Genomic DNA, 14,456 nt, shown 5'->3' with positions numbered 1-14,456 from the left:
TTGTTTGTAACGTAGAACCGCAGGCGCTGGCCTTTGCCCTGCTTAGAGCTTCAGTTTTCAGGTGCCAAAAAAAGCAAAGATGTTTTCCTCCCTTTTACGATCGCTGTGTTATTAGACCGTGCCCCAAGTCTGCTCCTTTTTTCTTCCTCCTAAACCCTGCTTTCCTGGGTTTGTTTCTTCTCTGTTCTGACGTGAAATGTTCAGTGTTTTCAGGTACACGAATTTTTCACCCTTGCTTACTGGTGGTGGTGATTACGCTTATTCGTTTTTTCCTCCCTCGGTTCCCTCCCTTTGCAATTACTTTTTATTCCACCATCAGTGTTTTTTCGTAGAGAAAAGAATAAGCCCCTGACAGAGTAATCCTTTGCATCGAAGAATCTCTGTTCATGTTGCTATGGTAATCGCTTTAAACAGAGTGTAAATTTGGGGAAATGCAAGTGAATTTTTAATCTTCATTTAAGTCCAATTGGAACCCCGACTCACGAAAACATTGTAGTGGTTTTTTTCAGAAATCAGAAGTATTTAATAGGAAAGGTAACTTTTCTAATGAAACCAACCATACAACTTTTTGTATTTTTAAAAGTCCCTTGAGCCCCTGTTAAAAAATTACAACACAGACATCGCTATTAATACTTTTAGTAACTTGGAAACAGCAAAAATTTTTACAAAGTACTCAGAATCTCAAGATTTAAGTAGCTATTGCTGAGAACCTAACATTATCTCTGCCTTTGAACAACCATTAAAAGTGACTAATAAAGTTATATATGCCACTTTAGGAATGAAAGAACCGTAGTAATTATAAACTTCAAACAAATCTAGCAAGTTAATATTGAGTTTGTTCATATGAAATGTGTTCACCATAATAATAAAAACTGGCAATTAAATTGTTGATTTTTCCATTGATCACATCTTAGGTCTGAACAATAAGAAGAAAATATTCTTAACATTGGAAATATATTTCAAGCCAGCAAGATATAAACCAGGCTGAATATTTAAAGGGAAAAAAAATGTTTGCTTACTATGCCAATAAAAGAAAAACATCTGTAAAGTTTTGAAAGTTAGACTCAAATGAAGAACAAAGCAATCTTTACTCAGCATTCACAGGGCCAGCCTTCCTTTGTGAATATTTACAAAGATTTCCTTCTTCCTTATTGGTTTAAATTCTAAGCCAATAGGAAAAGAACACATCTTTTAAAGAATGAGACATAGGCATTAGGTTAAAACACTGGATAAATGGATTGTTTATCAGGCTCATTCTCATTTGAGTTCATGTATCTTTTAATTTTAAAGAGGAAATTTAAGAATCTTTGAATTATCGAGTATCTTGATGTACCTTAAATGCCAAGGTGCTACTCCTGCTCATACTCTGCTCTCTGTAATCTTCCAGTTGGTTATGTTACAATATTTAATTCTCTAAAATGCCAGATGAATCCAAGGAATGGCAAAATGCTCCCACTTAACACTTTAAATACAATGAGCCCTGGCATGTCTTTTTTTTTTTAACACTATTTTTAAGCCGAAGAGACCTAGATTGATTGATTGATTGATTTTGTCTTTTTGCCATTTCTTGGGCCGCTCCCGCGGCATATGGAGGTTCCCAGGCTAGGGGTTGAATCGGAGCTGTAGCTGCTGGCCTAAGCCAGGGCCACAGCAACGTGGGATCCGAGCCGCGTCTGCGACCTACACCACAGCTCACGGCAACGTCAGATCCTTAACCCACTGAGCAAGGCTAGGGATTGAACCCTCGACCTCATGGTTCCTAATCAGATTCATTAACCATTGAGCCACGATGGGAACGCCCCCTGGCATGTCTTTAAATGAAAGATTGACCTTTATGGAAATAATAAAGTTTATATCTTGGGTTTTTGTATATAAAATGGCCAGTGCATTATAAATAAATCTTTTATAATATTTGTCTAAAGCATCTTTTGTCTGTTTAATGACTAAATTCTAAACATGCTTGTTGGTTTATGTTAAGAACAATAAGTATGATTTCTTCCCAGTCAAAAATAATCTGTGCTACCTTTGCATTGCTATACTTTAATTTTGACTTGGAGCATTCTGCTTAGTTAAAATTATTTACATGTTTATAATCTCTCTTAGTAGATCATTAATTCATTGAAGATAGATAGGTCCTATTTCCCATTCAGCCTTGTATTTCTCACTACCAAACTCAATACTCCTTAGACATTTGAGGAGTGAAAGAATCAACATTCCTCTATGACACAGCATATGGTAAATCACAAGAAAGTCTGTTGTGGGATTTTTTTTCTCTTTAACATAATAGCCGATAAATACTTGTTTTCATTCCCAGTTCAACTTAGAATAACATTTTGCAAGAACTTTACTAAAAGAAAGTAAAGACAAACATATTTTGGAACATCTGTATTTCTCAATTTTAAATCTGGTAGAAACTGAATAGCAGGTAATATTGTTATTATCTAAAGTAAATAGTACGGATGGATTTATCTCTATAAAAGATTTCTTTGCCACACTCAACAGGAGCTGCAAGCTCTGTGGCCATGGGAATATTACTTCAAGCCTTCTAAAACTCAGTTTTCTCATCTCTCAAATGGCATTCATTATATCTACTTTCTAATTAATTAAAATGATAAAAGCATGTAAAAGTAAAGACTCAATAGATGGTAGTCACTACTTGCAGATATTAGTGAATTCAATCAGGAAGAAAAAGTAATTTTCTTTGTGCAATTATTTATCTATAAGACTTGCATAAAGTGCTGTTTTTGCTTTTATGTTTTTTTAAGTGAAGAAATAAATATCCTAAGGGAAGGAAAAGGATACTAAGAACATCTACCAAGAGGAGAAAACTTCCAAGAATTAAAATTTGCTAAAAGAATAGATCTTGGAGTTCTCATCGTGCCTCAGTGGTAACAGAACTGACTAGTATCCATGAGGATGCAGGTTCGATCCCTGGCCTTGGCTCAGTGGGTTAAGGATCTGGCTTTGCTGTGGCTGTGGTGTAGGCCAGCAGCTGTAGCTCCGATTAGACCCCTATTCTGGGAATCTCCATATGCTGCAGGTGCAGCCCTAAAAAGACCAAAAAAAAAAAAAAAAAAGAATAGATCTTGTGTTCTCAGCACACACATGCACAAAAGCTGACTGTGAGAAGTGATGGAATGTATTAATTATAGTAAGCATTTTACCATATATACTTAAATAATCATGTTATACATTTTAAGTATGTACATTATTGTCAATTATATCTCCTAAAGCTGGGAGCCGGGGGGGGGGGGGGGGGGGGGGCAATCTCCTGTTGAAAAAGCAGATATATCAGCCACAACCACAACCAAAAAAAAAATTCTTTAGCATAGCTTCCAAACCCTGCCACTCCTACAGAAAAGGACTTCAAGTAGATCTCAAGCCTAGATCCACTGAGTGATGCTTTTGAGAAACTTATCTTTGCTTTACCCAGTTTCTCCATAACTAAATGGGCAGACATGGGGCAGTCTCCAAACTTGACAGGAAAAAGTAGAAATGGACTTGGAAAAAGATAGTGTTTTTCTTTTTTTTCTTTTTCTTTTTTCCAAAAAGGAAAAGCACCTAAGGGAACTAAAACTGCAGGACAGATGGCAAAAACAGCTTCCTTGTGCCCTGGATAATCCTTTTATGAATGTGATAGCAACCACAGTTCTGTCTCTGTGAGCAATTTTTATAGGAAGCCATACTTCAGTCCAGAAGCATATTGTGGTAGCTCCAGCTTTATGTAATTGTAAGATTTCATTTCATTTGCCAGTCAGAAAACATCATATCCTGCAACCATACTAGTTGACATTTTTCTGTCAAACTGACATTACTCTTCCATTTGTGACAATCACACATTTGCCAATACATCCAGCTTCCAATGGTGTTGAACCATTAGCTAACCTAGTCATTTGTCTTCACTTAGCTATGTCCTTTACAAACCTAGTTCAAATGCCCTTTCTCCTGTAAAATTTTCCCAGATGGCCCAAACATAATGAACTGCTTCATCTGCTGTGCCCACAGCAGTTTGTATATATCTCTCTTATTCAGTTGCATAAAAGAGTGTGCAACTGTGAGTTTGGAATTCTCATGGCACAGTGGGTTAAGGATCTGGCCTTGTCACTGCGGCAGCTTGAGTTGCTGCTGTGGCACAGTTTCAATCTCCGCAACTTTCACATGCCACAGGCAACGCCAAACAACAAACAAAAATAAATAAATAAACTGTGAGCTCCTTTCCCAGTGACTAGAAGACATTCTCTATACATTGAAGTGGATAGGATACCTCCTAGCTCACAATTTCCCTTTAGCTTTACTCACCCCCACTCCATAAAGTGAACTCCAGGGTATTAAAAAATGACTCCGGGGAGTCCCCTTGTGATGCAACAGGTTAAGGATCTGGTGTTGTCACTGCAGCAGCTTGGGTTGCTGCTGTGGTGCAGTTTGATCCCTGGCCCAGGAATTTCCACATGCTGTGGGCACAGACAGGAAAAAATAAATAAATAAATAAATAAATAAATAAATAAAAAGGACCATTTACCTGGTCACAGTTACTTAACCAAGAATAGATGTCTTAATCCAATTAGCCCCTTCCTGAGAAATTTTAGAATTAGGACAAAGTCAAAAAGTAGGATTTGTGGGGGGGCAGGGGCCAGGGGGAGTAGTACTGGTAAAATGAAAAAACAAATGATAAATAAGGAAAAAGTGCAATTCATATCAGAGACAAAGGATTGGTTTCCTCTGACATACAAACACCTAGAAATCAATAAGAAAATGACCAACTTGGAGTTCCCTGTTGCGGCTCAGCATGTTAAGAACCCAACATAGTAACAGTGAGGATGCGGTTTCTATCCCTGGCCTTGCTCAGTGGGTTAAGAATCCAGCATTGCTACAAGCTGCAGAGTAGATTGAAGATTCAGCTTGGATCCCGTGTTGCTGCGGCTGTGGTGTAGGCCTGCAGCTGCAGCTCTGATTTGACCCCTAACCTGGGAACCTCCATAAGCTGCAGGTGCAGGAAAGAAGGAAAGAAGGTGAGAGGGGAGAGAAAGAAAAGACCAACAACCCAAAGGGGGGGAAAATGGACAAAGCATAAAGAAGACTGCAACAACAGAAAAAGAAATACAAATTACTCTCAAAACTTTATACACACACATACCTATACTCTCTGTTTTTTTAATGCAGCATTAAATTCCAAAATTTGAAATCCTATAATACAAAAGAATGATGACATTCTCTGAGTGCTGATATTGTATGATCTCCAGGATAAACTGCTCATTGAAAAAATATGTTTATGGTATACTGCCATTAGTGTAATTCAGTGGGAGGAAGGGAATAGATAGATTTGTCATAAAATTTCTTTGGAAGGATATGGAACAAACTGGTACCATTGGTTGCCCTTGAGAAAGGGAACTGAGTAGCTAGAGGAAAGAGACTAGAGAGATTTTTCACCGTATTTTTCTGAACCAAAAGAATCTATTTGCTATTTACAGGAAAAAAAAAAATTAAGTAGGAGTAAAACATTTGGGATTCTAGGAGTTCCTGTTGTGGCGCAGCAGAAATAACCCCAGACTGGGAACCTCCATATGCCTCAGGTGCAACCCTCAAAAGACAAAAGACAAAAAAAAAATGGGGGATTCTAAAGAAATTCAGTTTCTTTGTGCAAATGAGCCTATATGGGGTTAACTCAGGAGCTGGGGGGAACTATATTTTGCATGAAATCTGGGGAGCAAAGGAAGCTGTCCTAGAGAGAAGACTGAAGCAGACAAGCAGAAAAGATATTGGAGAGATGGAGAGAAAGTATTGTCTGGGCTTTCAACAATTTGGTACTAGGTTTTTTGCTTTTGTTTTTGTTTTTTGCCATTTTGTCTTTTTTCAGGGCTACACCCTTGGCATATGGAGGTTTCCAGGCTAGGGGTCAAATCCAAGCTGTAGCTGCTGGCCTACACCACAGCCACAGCAACACCGATCTGAGCTGCATCTGTGACCTATACCACAGCTCACAGCAACTCGGGATCCTTAACCGGCTGATAGAGGCCAGGGATCGAACCCAAGTCCCCATGGATGCTAGTTGGGTTTGTTAACCACTGAGCCAGGATGGAAACTCCAGTTTGGTACTAGTCTTTCCTGGGACCAGCTGCATCCCTCCCATTGGTCTCTTTAAAACATTCCTATAGGAGCGTCATGGCTCAGCAGAAACCAATCTGACTAGGATCCATGAGGACGCAGGTTTGATCCCTGGCCTCACTCAGTGGGTTAAGGATCTGGCACTGCCGTGAGCTGAGGTATAGGTCGCAGACGTAGCTCGGATCTGGTGTTGCTATGGCTGTGGGGTAGGCCAGCAGCTACAGCTCTGATTCAACCCCTAGCCTGGGAACCTCCATATGCTGCAGGTGTGACCCTAAAAAACCAAATAAATTAATTAATTAATAAAATAAACACTCCTATATTCTTTTTTCTCCCAGTTTTATTGAGATACAGTTGACATATAGTATAAGTGTAAAGTGCACACCCTAAGGACTTGATGGAACATCATGAAATGATTACCACAATAAGTTTAATGAGCATTCATCATCTCACATAGATACAAAATACTGGAAAAAGAAAAAAAATTTTTTTCCTTGTGATGAGAAGTCTTAGGATTTGCTCTAGCAAATCTTTTTATATGTTAACACTCACCAGTGCTAATTATATTAATCATGTTGTGCATTCCATCCCTGGTTTTCATCTTACGACTGGAAGTTTGTACCTTTTGCCCACCTTCATCCTGTTCTTCCTGTCCCAACTCCTGCCTCTGGTAACCACAAATCTGATATCTTTTTCTATGTGTTTGTTTTTTTGAAGTACAATTGACCTACAACGCTGTTAATTCTTTTTTTTTTTTTTTGTCTTTTTGCTGTTTCTAGGGCCGCTCCCACGGCATATGGAGGTTCCCAGGCTAGGGGTCCAACTGGAGCTGTAGCTGCTGGCCTACACCAGAACCACAGCAACTCGGGATCTGAGCCGCGTCTGCAACCTACACCACAGCTCACGGCAACGCCGGATCCTTAACCCACTGAGCGAGGCCAGGGACCGAACCCGCAACCTCATGGTTCCTAGTCGGATTCATTAACCACTGAGCCACAATGGGAACTCCGACGCTGTTAATTCTTGATGCACACCATAGTGATTGGTTATTTCTTTTTTTTCTTCTTCTTTTTTTTTTTGTCTTTTTGCCTTTTCTAGGGCCACACCCATGACATATGGAGGTTCCCAGGCTAGGGGTCCAATCGGAGCTGTAGCCGCCAGCCTACACCACAGCCCCACAGCAATGCGGGATCCCAGCTGCATCTGAGACCACAGCTCACAGCAACACCAGATCCCTAACCCACTGTGCCAGGCGAGGGATCAAACCTGCAACCTCATGGATCCTAGTAGGATATGTTAACCACTGAGCCACGACGGGAACTCCCTGGTTATTTCTATACATTCCAAAATACTCACCACAGTAAGTCTAGTTACCGTCTATCACCGGTACTACATTATTATTGGCTATATTCCCCACACTTACATTGTATCGCCGTGACTCATTTATTTTGTACCAGGAAGTTTGTACCTTTTATCCTCCCTCACCCGTTTCACTCATCCCCCACCCTCTTCCCCTTAGGCAATTACCTATTGTTCTCTGTATCAGCTCCATTCTGTTTGTTTGTTTTAACAATTTTTTGGCCGTCCCACAGCATGCGAAAGTTCTGGGCCAGGGATTGAACCCACATCACGGCAGTGGGCTGGAGCCACAGCAGTGACAACACCAGATCCTCAACTGCTGAGCCACCAGGTAATTCCTGTTTTGTTTTTGTTTTTGTTTATGTCCACACTCACAGCATTTGGAAGTTCCAGGGCCAGGGGAGCCACACTTTGACCTATGCTACAGCTGCAGCAACGCCAGATCCTTTAACCCAGGCCTCCACAGGGACGGGATCCACTACATTTGGATTCTTAACCCTCTGTATCACAGCGGGAACTTCCTGTTTGTATTTTAGAGTCCACATACAAGCGAAGTATTTGTCTAAGTCCATCCATGTTGCAAAAGATGACAAGATTTCAGTTTTCTTTATGGTTGAGTAACATTCCATTGTATATTTATATATATCACTTTTTGTTGTTGTTGTTGGAAGAGATTTATTGAATACACTGCTAAGGGAAACCGTTGGCAGGAGACTTCATCTGCCCTGCGGTAGTGGTTTGGGCTCTTTTTATCAAGGGAGCTGGCTTCCAACCATCTTCTCAGTTCCCACCATGCAAATAAGAGATTGAAACATGGCGGTTCTGGTTGGCTGACATTCCAGGCCGCTCATTAAGTCACTTGGAGGTTAACGTAGAATGGCTTGTGTGTAAGATGGCTTCCACATTTCCCCCGATAGATCGACAATGCTAAATCTTTGGCATTGGAGGTCTCATCTTCTGTAGCTGCTTTGTGCTGAGCAGGGGCGATGTACTGGCCCTTCCTAGGACTGACAGTCCATCAAAGCCTCTATGTGCCGGTAGATTGGAATAAAAGCCATTTTGGTAAATTTAGGAGCTTGGTTCTTGGTCTAAAGGGCTCAGGGAACATGGATTTTCTGGTAAAAGGAGTTGGAAACCTTGTCAGAGCATCATCTGAAGATGGAACTCTTGGCTTCTGGAAGAAACAAGATCAGTAAAAGAAGTATTACAACCAGGGGCCCAAGCAAGGTAAGAACCAGATTAGGTTTAGTAACAATTTTGATTATGGTCCAGAGCCCGCCTGGGCTACTCTGTCCAAAGGAATGAAACAGCTCAGCATATGCTATGTCTTCTTTATCCATTCATCTATCTATGGGTAGTTAGGTTGCTTCTAAATCTTGGCTATTGTGAATAATGCTGTAATAAATGTAGAGATGCGTATCTTTCCTTTTCTTTTTTTTAGGGCCACACCAGAGGCATATGGAGGTTCCCAGGCTAGGGGTCAAATTGGAGCTGCAGCTGCCAGCCTTCACCACAGCCACAGCAAGGCCAGATCCAAGCTGCATCTTTGACCTACACCATAGCTCACAGCAACGTGGGATCCACCCACTGAGTGAGGCCAGGGATCAAACCCGAGTCCTCATGGATCCTAGTTGGGTTTGTTACTGCGGAGCCACAACAGGAACTCCCAGTGTGTATCTTTTCAAATTCGTATTTTTTTTTTTTTTGGAAAAATACCAAGAAGTGGAATCGCTGAATCATATAATAGTTCTATTTTTAATTTTTTGAAGAACCTCAGTACTGTTTTCCATGGTGGCTGTACCAATTTATATTCCCACCGACCCTTTCCTGCACATTCTTGCCAACACTTGTTATTTGTTCTTTTTTTGTTTTGTTTTGTTTTGTTTTTTGTCTTTTGAGGGCTGCACCCTCGGCATATGGAGCGTCCCAGGCTAGGGGTCTAATCGGAGCTACAGCTGCTGTCCTACACCACAGCTACAGCAACCCCAGACCCTTAACCCACTGAGCAAGTCCTGGGATCAAACCCGCCACCTCATGGTTCCTAGTCAGATTCGTTTCCTTTGCACCATGACAGGAACTCCCATTTGCTCTTTTTGATAATAGCCATGCTGACAGGTGTGAGGTGATATCGCATTATGGTTTTGAATTGCATTTCCCTGATGATTAGTGGTATTAAACATCTTTTCCTGTGCCTGTTGGCCATCCGAATGTCTTCTTTGAAAAAAATGTGTATTCAAGTTGGTTTGTTTTGTTTTGTTTTTTGATATTGTTTGTATGAGTTCTTTGTATTTTTTGGATATTAATCCCTTATCAGTTACATTGTTTGCAAATATTATCTCCTATTCAGTAGGTGGCCTTTTCATTTTGTTGATAGTTCCCTTCACTGTGCAAAACCTTTTTAGTTTGATGTAGTTCCATTTGTTTATTCTTGCCTATGTTTCCCTTGACTGGGGAGACAGATCCAAAAAGAAAATCTCGCCAAGACAGATATCAAAGAGCATACTGCCTATGTATGTTTTCTTCTGGGAGTTTTATAGTTTCAGGTCTTACATTTCACTCTTGGGGTTCCCTGCGGTGTGTTGGGTTAAGGATCCAGCATTGTCACTGCTGTGGTTCAGGTTTGATCCCTGGCCCAGGAACTTCCACATGACCAAGAAAAAAAAATGGCATTGCTATTTCACCTTTTAATCCATTTTGAGTTTTTGGGGAGGGTGGAGGGGCGGGTTGGCCACACTTGCAGCATGTGGAAGTTCCTGGCCCAGGAATCAAAACTGAGCTGCAGTTGCAACAGCACCACAGCTACAGCAACACCAGATCATTAACCTGTTGTGTCACACAGGAACTTCCTAGAGTTGATTTTTTAATGTGGTGTGAGAAAGCAGTCCAGTTTAATTCTTTTGCATGTAGCTATCCAATTTTCCCAACACCATTTATTGAAAAGACTGTCTTTTCCCCACTGTATATTCTTGCCTACTTTGTCACAAATTAACTGACCGTCTAAGTAAGTATGAGCTCATTTCTGGTTTGTCTATTCTGTTGCATTGATCTGTGTGTCCATTTTAGTGTCGATATACTGTTTTTGATTACTGTAGCTTCATTGTATAGTTTGAAATCAGGAAGTATGCTATCTCCAGCTTTGTAAAAACATTCCCGTATTCTTATAATCAATCTCTCCTTTTTTGGTCTAAGCTAGTTGAGTTGTTTTCTGATCAGGGCATACAAAAAGAGTTCAATTATCAAAGTAGGTTTTCTGGTGTTCCCGTCGTGGTGCAGTGGTTAACAAATCTGACTAGGAACCATGAAGTTGCGGGTTCGATCCCTGGCCTTGCTCAGTGGGTTAAGGATCTGGCGTTGCCGTGAGCTGTGGTGTAGGTCACAGACGTGGCTCAGATCCCTCGTTGCTGTGGCTCTGGCGTAGGCCAGTGGCTACAGCTCTGATGAGACCCCTAGCCTGGGAACTTCCATATGCCCTAGAGTGTGAGTGTGAGTGTGGCCCTAGAAAAGGCAAAAAGACAAAAAAATAAAAATTAGGGACTTCCCATCATGGCGCAGCGGTTAACGAATCTGACTAGGAACCATGAGGTTTCGGGTTCGGTCCCTGCCCTTGCTCAGTGGGTTAACGATCCGGCGTTGGCGTGAGCTGTGGTGTAGGTTGCAGACGTGGCTCGGATCCCGCGTTGCTGTGGCTCTGGCATAGGCGGGAGGCTACAGCTCCGATTCGACCCCTAGCCTGGGAACCTCCATATGCCGCGGGAGTGGCCCTAGAAATGGCAAAAAGACAAAAATAAATAAATAAATAAATAAATAAAAATTAAAAATACAAATAAAGTAGGTTTTCTGTAAATGTTTGTTAAAATGAAATGTGAAGATCTTTATAATAAAATCGATGTGGGCTCTCAAAATTTGTTCTATTTTTTTTTCAATCTCCCAACTTGAAAGAGGCACATTCAAGGGCCTTCTGAAAGACAGTCACCCTAAGCTAAGGTGGTGTTTGTTGATGGAAAATATAAACTGGGCCTGGGGCCAAGTAACACATTCCACCTGCTAGACTTTCCTCTCAGTCCCTACCTGAGAACTGACACGTCTCAATTTAGTGGTTGGTGATAGCCTGCCTAAAAGATAAATTCTTGACTTTTTCTAATTAGGATGGAATTTGAGGATTGTGGGACATTTTCATTGGTTTGGTTTAGGCTACTTTGTATTCTGAGGATTAGGAACAGGGCAAGAGCACCAATCCTAGGGTAGAGGGACCTTGAGTGATAATTATTTGAACATATTCAAACGTGAGTTTTCAAGACCTAGTGTTAGTACGTTGAGGCTTACCTTTCAGAAAGCAGTGCCTGTTTCTTTGTTCAAGTTTTCAAATCTATACGTAGAACTATCATTTCACCGTTTGTCATTCTTCCTAGTCCTGAGAAAATAGGAAATACCTAGGAAAATTTCCAGAAAGCTCAGAATGACATTTACAGAGCAACTCCTGGAGTTAAACAGCAAATAAGGTTAAATATAGTTTGTATAAGTGTGGTATCATAACGAACATTCCAGGGATTACAGCATAGAAGCTTCATTTATTTATATACAATTAATGTAAGGTGATTTTAAACATGGTGATGAAATTATTTCTGTCATGTCAGAATAATTGCATATAATTACTAAGGTGTAGAAGAGTACCGTTTACTTCTATTTTTAAAATCCCATTTGAAAAAAATAAAATAAAATAAAATCCCATTGGAAAATTAATACCATTAAATACCTGGAGCTATTCTTCATTCAGCCAGTATTTCTTGAGAATTTATTGTTAGGGATATTTTTCCTCAGAAAAGACATACAGATACAAAGCATTGTCATTGTTATTTTCACTAAGAGGAGTCGGATGGTTGTGTAGAAAATAATAAAGGGCTTTTCATGTTTTTTAATTTTTATTATTAAAGGGCAACTTTGAAAGTCTACAGTTGAAATCACTGCAGGAACTGGAGGTGAAGGTTTTGATCCCAGGCATCCTGGTTCCTCAGTGGTTTCTCACCTGACACTGTCCCCATCATGACTCAGAGGGTGCACTCCTAGCACCTGGCCAGAGTTGGGGACACAGAAAGCCCTCAATAAACACCCACTGGCAATGTGGACTTTTAAACTTGGTTTCCATTTGCAGTTCCTCCATGTCATTAATATATGAGCTCTGCAAAGGTAATTGACTGCTCTCAGCCTCCGTTTCCTCAATTGTAAAGGGAGGATAAGGATGCTAAGCTTAGAGGACCATTGTAAGAATTTTCTTTTCTTTCTTTCTTTTTTTTTTTTTTCCACTTTTTTGCTTTCTTGAGCCACAGCTGCGGCATATGGAAGTTCCCAGGCTAGGGGTAGAATCAGAGCTGTAGCTGCCAGCCTACACCACAGCCATAGCAAGGCAGGATCCAAGTCATGTCTTCGACCTACACCACAGCTCACGGCAACGCTGGATCCTTAACCCACTGATGGAGACCAGGGATAGAACCCACATCCTCATGGTTACTCGTTTTCACTAAGCCACAACAGGAACTCCCCCATTGTAAGAATTAAATGAGACAATATGGATGAAAATAGCTAAGTAAATGCTTGATATATATTGAGTGCTTGATAAATGGTAGTTTAATTCTCTCAGCTGAAAGGATTATGTATTTTTCTAGTTTGATTCATTTATAAATAATAATGCTTTTTCTTTTTTGGCCACTCCTGCAACCCACACGCATATGAAGTTCCCAGGCCAGGGATCATATCCAAGCTGCAGTTATGACCTAAGGTGCAGCTGTGTCAACGGCCAGATTCCTTAACCCACTATGCCGGCCTGGGGATCAAACCTGTGTCCCGGCGCTCCCTAAACACCAAATATTCAGATGCGCCACAGTGGGTACTCCTATAAATAATAATGCTTTAGTTACATTATCGGTGAATTTTAAAATTGAAGTTAGCTAAAAAATAAAAATAATAAATTTTTAAAAGGAAACCCCCCCCCAAAAAAAGAAAATTGAAGTTAGCTAACTTCAATCATTGTTAGAACCAAAATTTACTCACTTTAAAACTAAAACTCAGGGAGTTCCTGTCGTGGCGCAGTGGTTAACGAATCCGACTAGGAACCATGAGGTTGCGGGTTCGATCCTTGCTCTTGCTCAGTGGGTTAACGATCCGGCATTGCCGTGAGCTGTGGTGTAGGTTGCAGACTCGGCTCGGATCCCGAGTTGCTGTGGCTCTGGCATAGGCTGGCAGCTACAGCTCCAATTCGACCCCTAGCCTGGGAAACCCCATATGCCGCGGGAGCGGCCCAAGAAATAGCAAAAAGACAAAAAAACAAAAACAAAAACAAAAACAAAAAACAAAAAAAACTAAAACTCAGGTGTTCCCATCATGACTCAGTGGTAAGGAACCTGACTAGTATCCACGAGGACACATAGTCTATCTCTGGCGTCGCTATAATGGGTTCAGGATCCGGCTTTGCAGTGAGCTGTGGTGTAGGTTGCAGGCACAGCTCAGATCCCACATTGCTGTGGCTGTGGTGTAGGCCAGCAGCTGCAGCTCTAATTCATTCCCTAGCCTGGGAACTTCCATATGCTGCAGGTATGGCCCTAAAAAGGAAAAGAAAAACAAAAAAAACCTAAAACTCAAAGAGATATTCAGAGTTTTAATCAAGTAAACTAGATAAGAAAAAAATTAACTATCATTATTTTCCTAGAAAAACTTTATCATTCTGAGAAAAAAGTTGCCATTCTAACTTGCTCTCTAAATGTAATACCACCTAACATAAGTGACTTTTTTCATATGTTAAACAGTTCAAGATTTTGCTTTGGGTCCCATACAGATGTATATGAGTGTTTCAAAATATATCCTACATCAGACATTTGTTAGTGATAGGGCATAGGAATTTCTCATTGTTTGCTTTGATGGTTTCTGCAAAAACCTGTTCCAAATCAGGATGGTTTGTAGGATGGTGTCAATAAGTTTCCTCATTTTTCTTTTGGCTGATTGCA

Source organism: Phacochoerus africanus, chromosome 10 (assembly GCF_016906955.1).
Source record: "Phacochoerus africanus isolate WHEZ1 chromosome 10, ROS_Pafr_v1, whole genome shotgun sequence".
In the NCBI taxonomy this organism is placed as follows: domain Eukaryota; kingdom Metazoa; phylum Chordata; class Mammalia; order Artiodactyla; family Suidae; genus Phacochoerus; species Phacochoerus africanus.
The sequence above is the reverse complement of the archived record's forward strand: the minus strand, read 5'-3'. Positions refer to the sequence as shown.